Source organism: Ursus americanus, chromosome 6 (assembly GCF_024610735.1).
Source record: "Ursus americanus isolate L20-20 chromosome 6, mUrsAme1.1.p, whole genome shotgun sequence".
NCBI classification, from domain to species: domain Eukaryota; kingdom Metazoa; phylum Chordata; class Mammalia; order Carnivora; family Ursidae; genus Ursus; species Ursus americanus.
Window position 1 is genome coordinate 65,107,841 of NC_142132.1, and position 10,000 is coordinate 65,117,840.

The window sequence follows — 10,000 nt, forward strand, 5'->3', positions numbered from 1 at the left end:
AGGCCCGACCCTGCTTAGCTTCCGAGATCAGACGAGATCGGGCGCGTTCAGGGTGGTATGGCCGTAGACGCCTGTGGCTGCCGCTCGGTGCCCCAAGAGCCTGCTCCGCCCCTCCCAGCCCCAGCCCCAGCCCCAGCCCCAGCCCCAGCCCAGCCCCTGCCGAGCGATTGTCAGCCCTCCTCGCCTGGCCTGTGCCTGGTGCCTGCCTGCCTGCCTGCCTGCCTGCCTGCCAGCACGCCCAGGGGACAAGATGCCTCCGGCACCCTGGAGCCGCGGAAGTCCGCGCGCTCTCCCGTCCCGGGACTCTCCTGCCGCGCCGCCGCTTGGCTCCCGGGATGGCAACGGGGTGGGTCGGGGCGCCGGGGGCGAGGCCCGAGGTGTTCTCAGAGCGCCCCCAACCCCCCCGCCCTCCGCGGGGAGCACAACCCGCCCACTGGCCTTTCCTCCTCTCCCCGCCGCCGGGCTCAAAGCCCACCGGAAGCCTCGGGCGCCACCACAGACCATCATCACCATCCCAACCCCGTGGCCCTTCCTCCGCCACCCTTCCCCTCCCCACCCAGCGACACCAGGACCTGATCGAGAGACACCAGGGGCCGGCTCGCAATACGCAGACACACAGACACACAGGGAAAGACAGAGAGACACGGAGTGGGGGAACACTTAGGGGACACACTGGACGGGAGAGACGGGGAGGGACAGAGTGTGTGTGTGTGTGTGTGTGTGTGTGTGTGTGTCTGTGTGTCTCTGTGTGTGTGTGTGTGTGTGTCTGTGTGTGTGACAGAGAGAAAGAGAGAGAGAGATTAGATTATCCAACACACAGACCCTCTCACACCCCAGCACAGACACGCAGACCCCGACCCGGATGCGGACGGGGACAGGGACAGAGACCCAGGTGCACACAGGTGACACACACCCACACACAGGGACACACAGGACGCTGTGTGGGCGCGGCAGCTAGCCCACGGGAGGGCGGTCGCGCTTGGGCGCGCTTTGGGCAAGGCGGCCGCGCCCTGGAGCTGCCATAGGAGCCCTCCCTCGGAGCCCGAGGACTTGCAGCCCAGGTGGCGGGAATCCCGATGGGCGGCCATTCCTGCCCAGCACCCCTCTGGCGTGGGGGCGTGCGAGGCATTCTTTCTTTTGCCCCGTCCTTTATTTTCTGGTGGCCCTTGTGGCCGTGGTGCGGGGCGCCCCGGGGTCTCGCTGAGGGAGCGAGCCTCGCTGTTCCGCTGAGACGGGGCGCGGAGTCGGGTGCCCACGGGGCCTGAGGCCCCGGGCGGTTGGCCATCTCGTGTCCTGTGCGCACGGAGCACGGACGCCCGGGCCCAGGGGCAAAGGGACGGTGACCGGTGCGAAGGAGGGCCATGCCCTTCTGGCGGGAGCGCAGCCCAGGGCTGGTGGGGAGAAGGTGTAGGCGGGCCCAGGCAGGAGGCGGGGCCGGCAGGCGGTTGGCCCGGGGCGCTGCGGTGGGCGGGCGGCCCAAGCGAACTGCTAGGGGCTCGGGAGAGGAGAGGGCCCGGAGGCAGGGAGGAGGCCGAGAACCCAGGGAGCGCACGCCTGCAGAGGCGGGGTCACGGCCCGCCCGGGGCTCCCGCGGTTCCTCTCGCCCGGGCCGCTTTCCCTCCACCCCCCTCCGCCGCCTCCGCCTCCGCTCGCGCCGCCCCCTGAGCGCCCACCGCCCTGCACACCAGCCCCCAGCCCGCACCCCGGGATAGGCTGTGGGCGTTCCTGGGGCTTGGAGGTGGAAGCGCTGGGCTGTGGGCGCCTGGCTGTGCCACGGGCACCCGCAGAGGGCCAGGGTTCCGCGTTGCGCTGCGCGTGTGGCGTGTGGCGTGTGGCGAGCGGGTCGGGCCCACCACGCATGGCCTGTGGTGAGGTGGGGGCACGTGGGGTTTGAATGGAGCCGGGTTGGGCAAGGTTGGGGGGGCGGGCCGCTGGCGGCAGAGGGAGTGGAAGGGAGGGCGAAGGGCAAGGAAAGGAAAAGAAAAGGAGAAAAGCCTACAGCACCCGGTATTCCCAGGCGGTCTCCCATCCAAGTACTAACCAGGCCCGACCCTGCTTAGCTTCCGAGATCAGACGAGATCGGGCGCGTTCAGGGTGGTATGGCCGTAGACGCCTGTGGCTGCCGCTCGGTGCCCCAAGAGCCTGCTCCGCCCCTCCCAGCCCCAGCCCCAGCCCCAGCCCCAGCCCCAGCCCCAGCCCCAGCCCAGCCCCTGCCGAGCGATTGTCAGCCCTCCTCGCCTGGCCTGTGCCTGGTGCCTGCCTGCCTGCCTGCCTGCCTGCCAGCACGCCCAGGGGACAAGATGCCTCCGGCACCCTGGAGCCGCGGAAGTCCGCGCGCTCTCCCGTCCCGGGACTCTCCTGCCGCGCCGCCGCTTGGCTCCCGGGATGGCAACGGGGTGGGTCGGGGCGCCGGGGGCGAGGCCCGAGGTGTTCTCAGAGCGCCCCCCAACCCCCCCGCCCTCCGCGGGGAGCACAACCCGCCCACTGGCCTTTCCTCCTCTCCCCGCCGCCGGGCTCAAAGCCCACCGGAAGCCTCGGGCGCCACCACAGACCATCATCACCATCCCAACCCCGTGGCCCTTCCTCCGCCACCCTTCCCCTCCCCACCCAGCGACACCAGGACCTGATCGAGAGACACCAGGGGCCGGCTCGCAATACGCAGACACACAGACACACAGGGAAAGACAGAGAGACACGGAGTGGGGGAACACTTAGGGGACACACTGGACGGGAGAGACGGGGAGGGACAGAGTGTGTGTGTGTGTGTGTGTGTGTGTGTGTGTGTGTCTGTGTGTCTCTGTGTGTGTGTGTGTGTGTGTCTGTGTGTGTGACAGAGAGAAAGAGAGAGAGAGATTAGATTATCCAACACACAGACCCTCTCACACCCCAGCACAGACACGCAGACCCCGACCCGGATGCGGACGGGGACAGGGACAGAGACCCAGGTGCACACAGGTGACACACACCCACACACAGGGACACACAGGACGCTGTGTGGGCGCGGCAGCTAGCCCACGGGAGGGCGGTCGCGCTTGGGCGCGCTTTGGGCAAGGCGGCCGCGCCCTGGAGCTGCCATAGGAGCCCTCCCTCGGAGCCCGAGGACTTGCAGCCCAGGTGGCGGGAATCCCGATGGGCGGCCATTCCTGCCCAGCACCCCTCTGGCGTGGGGGCGTGCGAGGCATTCTTTCTTTTGCCCCGTCCTTTATTTTCTGGTGGCCCTTGTGGCCGTGGTGCGGGGCGCCCCGGGGTCTCGCTGAGGGAGCGAGCCTCGCTGTTCCGCTGAGACGGGGCGCGGAGTCGGGTGCCCACGGGGCCTGAGGCCCCGGGCGGTTGGCCATCTCGTGTCCTGTGCGCACGGAGCACGGACGCCCGGGCCCAGGGGCAAAGGGACGGTGACCGGTGCGAAGGAGGGCCATGCCCTTCTGGCGGGAGCGCAGCCCAGGGCTGGTGGGGAGAAGGTGTAGGCGGGCCCAGGCAGGAGGCGGGGCCGGCAGGCGGTTGGCCCGGGGCGCTGCGGTGGGCGGGCGGCCCAAGCGAACTGCTAGGGGCTCGGGAGAGGAGAGGGCCCGGAGGCAGGGAGGAGGCCGAGAACCCAGGGAGCGCACGCCTGCAGAGGCGGTGTCACGGCCCGCCCGGGGCTCCCGCGGTTCCTCTCGCCCGGGCCGCTTTCCCTCCACCCCCCTCCGCCGCCTCCGCCTCCGCTCGCGCCGCCCCCTGAGCGCCCACCGCCCTGCACACCAGCCCCCAGCCCGCACCCCGGGATAGGCTGTGGGCGTTCCTGGGGCTTGGAGGTGGAAGCGCTGGGCTGTGGGCGCCTGGCTGTGCCACGGGCACCCGCAGAGGGCCAGGGTTCCGCGTTGCGCTGCGCGTGTGGCGTGTGGCGTGTGGCGAGCGGGTCGGGCCCACCACGCATGGCCTGTGGTGAGGTGGGGGCACGTGGGGTTTGAATGGAGCCGGGTTGGGCAAGGTTGGGGGGGCGGGCCGCTGGCGGCAGAGGGAGTGGAAGGGAGGGCGAAGGGCAAGGAAAGGAAAAGAAAAGGAGAAAAGCCTACAGCACCCGGTATTCCCAGGCGGTCTCCCATCCAAGTACTAACCAGGCCCGACCCTGCTTAGCTTCCGAGATCAGACGAGATCGGGCGCGTTCAGGGTGGTATGGCCGTAGACGCCTGTGGCTGCCGCTCGGTGCCCCAAGAGCCTGCTCCGCCCCTCCCAGCCCCAGCCCCAGCCCCAGCCCCAGCCCAGCCCCTGCCGAGCGATTGTCAGCCCTCCTCGCCTGGCCTGTGCCTGGTGCCTGCCTGCCTGCCTGCCTGCCTGCCTGCCTGCCAGCACGCCCAGGGGACAAGATGCCTCCGGCACCCTGGAGCCGCGGAAGTCCGCGCGCTCTCCCGTCCCGGGACTCTCCTGCCGCGCCGCCGCTTGGCTCCCGGGATGGCAACGGGGTGGGTCGGGGCGCCGGGGGCGAGGCCCGAGGTGTTCTCAGAGCGCCCCCCAACCCCCCCGCCCTCCGCGGGGAGCACAACCCGCCCACTGGCCTTTCCTCCTCTCCCCGCCGCCGGGCTCAAAGCCCACCGGAAGCCTCGGGCGCCACCACAGACCATCATCACCATCCCAACCCCGTGGCCCTTCCTCCGCCACCCTTCCCCTCCCCACCCAGCGACACCAGGACCTGATCGAGAGACACCAGGGGCCGGCTCGCAATACGCAGACACACAGACACACAGGGAAAGACAGAGAGACACGGAGTGGGGGAACACTTAGGGGACACACTGGACGGGAGAGACGGGGAGGGACAGAGTGTGTGTGTGTGTGTGTGTGTGTGTGTCTGTGTGTCTGTGTGTCTCTGTGTGTGTGTGTGTGTGTGTCTGTGTGTGTGACAGAGAGAAAGAGAGAGAGAGATTAGATTATCCAACACACAGACCCTCTCACACCCCAGCACAGACACGCAGACCCCGACCCGGATGCGGACGGGGACAGGGACAGGGACAGAGACCCAGGTGCACACAGGTGACACACACCCACACACAGGGACACACAGGACGCTGTGTGGGCGCGGCAGCTAGCCCACGGGAGGGCGGTCGCGCTTGGGCGCGCTTTGGGCAAGGCGGCCGCGCCCTGGAGCTGCCATAGGAGCCCTCCCTCGGAGCCCGAGGACTTGCAGCCCAGGTGGCGGGAATCCCGATGGGCGGCCATTCCTGCCCAGCACCCCTCTGGCGTGGGGGCGTGTGAGGCATTCTTTCTTTTGCCCCGTCCTTTATTTTCTGGTGGCCCTTGTGGCCGTGGTGCGGGGCGCCCCGGGGTCTCGCTGAGGGAGCGAGCCTCGCTGTTCCGCTGAGACGGGGCGCGGAGTCGGGTGCCCACGGGGCCTGAGGCCCCGGGCGGTTGGCCATCTCGTGTCCTGTGCGCACGGAGCACGGACGCCCGGGCCCAGGGGCAAAGGGACGGTGACCGGTGCGAAGGAGGGCCATGCCCTTCTGGCGGGAGCGCAGCCCAGGGCTGGTGGGGAGAAGGTGTAGGCGGGCCCAGGCAGGAGGCGGGGCCGGCAGGCGGTTGGCCCGGGGCGCTGCGGTGGGCGGGCGGCCCAAGCGAACTGCTAGGGGCTCGGGAGAGGAGAGGGCCCGGAGGCAGGGAGGAGGCCGAGAACCCAGGGAGCGCACGCCTGCAGAGGCGGGGTCACGGCCCGCCCGGGGCTCCCGCGGTTCCTCTCGCCCGGGCCGCTTTCCCTCCACCCCCCTCCGCCGCCTCCGCCTCCGCTCGCGCCGCCCCCTGAGCGCCCACCGCCCTGCACACCAGCCCCCAGCCCGCACCCCGGGATAGGCTGTGGGCGTTCCTGGGGCTTGGAGGTGGAAGGGCTGGGCTGTGGGCGCCTGGCTGTGCCACGGGCACCCGCAGAGGGCCAGGGTTCCGCGTTGCGCTGCGCGTGTGGCGTGTGGCGTGTGGCGAGCGGGTCGGGCCCACCACGCATGGCCTGTGGTGAGGTGGGGGCACGTGGGGTTTGAATGGAGCCGGGTTGGGCAAGGTTGGGGGGGCGGGCCGCTGGCGGCAGAGGGAGTGGAAGGGAGGGCGAAGGGCAAGGAAAGGAAAAGAAAAGGAGAAAAGCCTACAGCACCCGGTATTCCCAGGCGGTCTCCCATCCAAGTACTAACCAGGCCCGACCCTGCTTAGCTTCCGAGATCAGACGAGATTGGGCGCGTTCAGGGTGGTATGGCCGTAGACGCCTGTGGCTGCCGCTCGGTGCCCCAAGAGCCTGCTCCGCCCCTCCCAGCCCCAGCCCCAGCCCCAGCCCCAGCCCCAGCCCAGCCCCTGCCGAGCGATTGTCAGCCCTCCTCGCCTGGCCTGTGCCTGGTGCCTGCCTGCCTGCCTGCCTGCCTGCCTGCCAGCACGCCCAGGGGACAAGATGCCTCCGGCACCCTGGAGCCGCGGAAGTCCGCGCGCTCTCCCGTCCCGGGACTCTCCTGCCGCGCCGCCGCTTGGCTCCCGGGATGGCAACGGGGTGGGTCGGGGCGCCGGGGGCGAGGCCCGAGGTGTTCTCAGAGCGCCCCCCAACCCCCCCGCCCTCCGCGGGGAGCACAACCCGCCCACTGGCCTTTCCTCCTCTCCCCGCCGCCGGGCTCAAAGCCCACCGGAAGCCTCGGGCGCCACCACAGACCATCATCACCATCCCAACCCCGTGGCCCTTCCTCCGCCACCCTTCCCCTCCCCACCCAGCGACACCAGGACCTGATCGAGAGACACCAGGGGCCGGCTCGCAATACGCAGACACACAGACACACAGGGAAAGACAGAGAGACACGGAGTGGGGGAACACTTAGGGGACACACTGGACGGGAGAGACGGGGAGGGACAGAGTGTGTGTGTGTGTGTGTGTGTGTGTGTGTGTGTGTGTGTGTGTCTGTGTGTCTCTGTGTGTGTGTGTGTGTGTGTCTGTGTGTGTGACAGAGAGAAAGAGAGAGAGAGATTAGATTATCCAACACACAGACCCTCTCACACCCCAGCACAGACACGCAGACCCCGACCCGGATGCGGACGGGGACAGGGACAGGGACAGAGACCCAGGTGCACACAGGTGACACACACCCACACACAGGGACACACAGGACGCTGTGTGGGCGCGGCAGCTAGCCCACGGGAGGGCGGTCGCGCTTGGGCGCGCTTTGGGCAAGGCGGCCGCGCCCTGGAGCTGCCATAGGAGCCCTCCCTCGGAGCCCGAGGACTTGCAGCCCAGGTGGCGGGAATCCCGATGGGCGGCCATTCCTGCCCAGCACCCCTCTGGCGTGGGGGCGTGCGAGGCATTCTTTCTTTTGCCCCGTCCTTTATTTTCTGGTGGCCCTTGTGGCCGTGGTGCGGGGCGCCCCGGGGTCTCGCTGAGGGAGCGAGCCTCGCTGTTCCGCTGAGACGGGGCGCGGAGTCGGGTGCCCACGGGGCCTGAGGCCCCGGGCGGTTGGCCATCTCGTGTCCTGTGCGCACGGAGCACGGACGCCCGGGCCCAGGGGCAAAGGGACGGTGACCGGTGCGAAGGAGGGCCATGCCCTTCTGGCGGGAGCGCAGCCCAGGGCTGGTGGGGAGAAGGTGTAGGCGGGCCCAGGCAGGAGGCGGGGCCGGCAGGCGGTTGGCCCGGGGCGCTGCGGTGGGCGGGCGGCCCAAGCGAACTGCTAGGGGCTCGGGAGAGGAGAGGGCCCGGAGGCAGGGAGGAGGCCGAGAACCCAGGGAGCGCACGCCTGCAGAGGCGGGGTCACGGCCCGCCCGGGGCTCCCGCGGTTCCTCTCGCCCGGGCCGCTTTCCCTCCACCCCCCTCCGCCGCCTCCGCCTCCGCTCGCGCCGCCCCCTGAGCGCCCACCGCCCTGCACACCAGCCCCCAGCCCGCACCCCGGGATAGGCTGTGGGCGTTCCTGGGGCTTGGAGGTGGAAGCGCTGGGCTGTGGGCGCCTGGCTGTGCCACGGGCACCCGCAGAGGGCCAGGGTTCCGCGTTGCGCTGCGCGTGTGGCGTGTGGCGTGTGGCGAGCGGGTCGGGCCCACCACGCATGGCCTGTGGTGAGGTGGGGGCACGTGGGGTTTGAATGGAGCCGGGTTGGGCAAGGTTGGGGGGGCGGGCCGCTGGCGGCAGAGGGAGTGGAAGGGAGGGCGAAGGGCAAGGAAAGGAAAAGAAAAGGAGAAAAGCCTACAGCACCCGGTATTCCCAGGCGGTCTCCCATCCAAGTACTAACCAGGCCCGACCCTGCTTAGCTTCCGAGATCAGACGAGATCGGGGGCGTTCAGGGTGGTATGGCCGTAGACGCCTGTGGCTGCCGCTCGGTGCCCCAAGAGCCTGCTCCGCCCCTCCCAGCCCCAGCCCCAGCCCCAGCCCCAGCCCAGCCCCTGCCGAGCGATTGTCAGCCCTCCTCGCCTGGCCTGTGCCTGGTGCCTGCCTGCCTGCCTGCCTGCCTGCCTGCCAGCACGCCCAGGGGACAAGATGCCTCCGGCACCCTGGAGCCGCGGAAGTCCGCGCGCTCTCCCGTCCCGGGACTCTCCTGCCGCGCCGCCGCTTGGCTCCCGGGATGGCAACGGGGTGGGTCGGGGCGCCGGGGGCGAGGCCCGAGGTGTTCTCAGAGCGCCCCCCAACCCCCCCGCCCTCCGCGGGGAGCACAACCCGCCCACTGGCCTTTCCTCCTCTCCCCGCCGCCGGGCTCAAAGCCCACCGGAAGCCTCGGGCGCCACCACAGACCATCATCACCATCCCAACCCCGTGGCCCTTCCTCCGCCACCCTTCCCCTCCCCACCCAGCGACACCAGGACCTGATCGAGAGACACCAGGGGCCGGCTCGCAATACGCAGACACACAGACACACAGGGAAAGACAGAGAGACACGGAGTGGGGGAACACTTAGGGGACACACTGGACGGGAGAGACGGGGAGGGACAGAGTGTGTGTGTGTGTGTGTGTGTGTGTGTCTGTGTGTCTGTGTGTCTCTGTGTGTGTGTGTGTGTGTGTCTGTGTGTGTGACAGAGAGAAAGAGAGAGAGAGATTAGATTATCCAACACACAGACCCTCTCACACCCCAGCACAGACACGCAGACCCCGACCCGGATGCGGACGGGGACAGGGACAGGGACAGAGACCCAGGTGCACACAGGTGACACACACCCACACACAGGGACACACAGGACGCTGTGTGGGCGCGGCAGCTAGCCCACGGGAGGGCGGTCGCGCTTGGGCGCGCTTTGGGCAAGGCGGCCGCGCCCTGGAGCTGCCATAGGAGCCCTCCCTCGGAGCCCGAGGACTTGCAGCCCAGGTGGCGGGAATCCCGATGGGCGGCCATTCCTGCCCAGCACCCCTCTGGCGTGGGGGCGTGCGAGGCATTCTTTCTTTTGCCCCGTCCTTTATTTTCTGGTGGCCCTTGTGGCCGTGGTGCGGGGCGCCCCGGGGTCTCGCTGAGGGAGCGAGCCTCGCTGTTCCGCTGAGACGGGGCGCGGAGTCGGGTGCCCACGGGGCCTGAGGCCCCGGGCGGTTGGCCATCTCGTGTCCTGTGCGCACGGAGCACGGACGCCCGGGCCCAGGGGCAAAGGGACGGTGACCGGTGCGAAGGAGGGCCATGCCCTTCTGGCGGGAGCGCAGCCCAGGGCTGGTGGGGAGAAGGTGTAGGCGGGCCCAGGCAGGAGGCGGGGCCGGCAGGCGGTTGGCCCGGGGCGCTGCGGTGGGCGGGCGGCCCAAGCGAACTGCTAGGGGCTCGGGAGAGGAGAGGGCCCGGAGGCAGGGAGGAGGCCGAGAACCCAGGGAGCGCACGCCTGCAGAGGCGGGGTCACGGCCCGCCCGGGGCTCCCGCGGTTCCTCTCGCCCGGGCCGCTTTCCCTCCACCCCCCTCCGCCGCCTCCGCCTCCGCTCGCGCCGCCCCCTGAGCGCCCACCGCCCTGCACACCAGCCCCCAGCCCGCACCCCGGGATAGGCTGTGGGCGTTCCTGGGGCTTGGAGGTGGAAGGGCTGGGCTGTGGGCGCCTGGCTGTGCCACGGGCACCCGCAGAGGGCCA

The 10,000-nt window shown here is 70.1% G+C and overlaps 5 non-coding genes across 5 annotated transcripts in view; all 5 read right to left on the bottom strand.

Moving 5' to 3' along the window:
* Positions 1–69, bottom strand: part of LOC148109829 (5S ribosomal RNA) — a 119-nt gene extending 50 nt beyond the window's left edge. Inside the window, exon 1 of the ribosomal RNA XR_015725070.1 lies at positions 1–69. This exon is cut by the window's left edge and continues 50 nt beyond it. This is a non-coding gene — a ribosomal RNA (5S ribosomal RNA).
* A 1,923-nt stretch (positions 70–1,992) lies between these two features.
* On the bottom strand, positions 1,993–2,111 carry LOC148109830 (5S ribosomal RNA). Its single transcript, XR_015724891.1, has one exon. It is a non-coding gene; the product is annotated as a 5S ribosomal RNA (ribosomal RNA).
* A 1,934-nt stretch (positions 2,112–4,045) lies between these two features.
* On the bottom strand, positions 4,046–4,164 carry LOC148109831 (5S ribosomal RNA). The gene has a single exon (XR_015724892.1). It is a non-coding gene; the product is annotated as a 5S ribosomal RNA (ribosomal RNA).
* Positions 4,165–6,094: 1,930 nt separating this feature from the next.
* LOC148109832 (5S ribosomal RNA) lies at positions 6,095–6,213 on the bottom strand. Its single transcript, XR_015725062.1, has one exon. It is a non-coding gene; the product is annotated as a 5S ribosomal RNA (ribosomal RNA).
* A 1,940-nt stretch (positions 6,214–8,153) lies between these two features.
* Positions 8,154–8,272, bottom strand: LOC148109833 (5S ribosomal RNA). Its single transcript, XR_015725047.1, has one exon. It is a non-coding gene; the product is annotated as a 5S ribosomal RNA (ribosomal RNA).
* Positions 8,273–10,000: the final 1,728 nt, after the last annotated feature.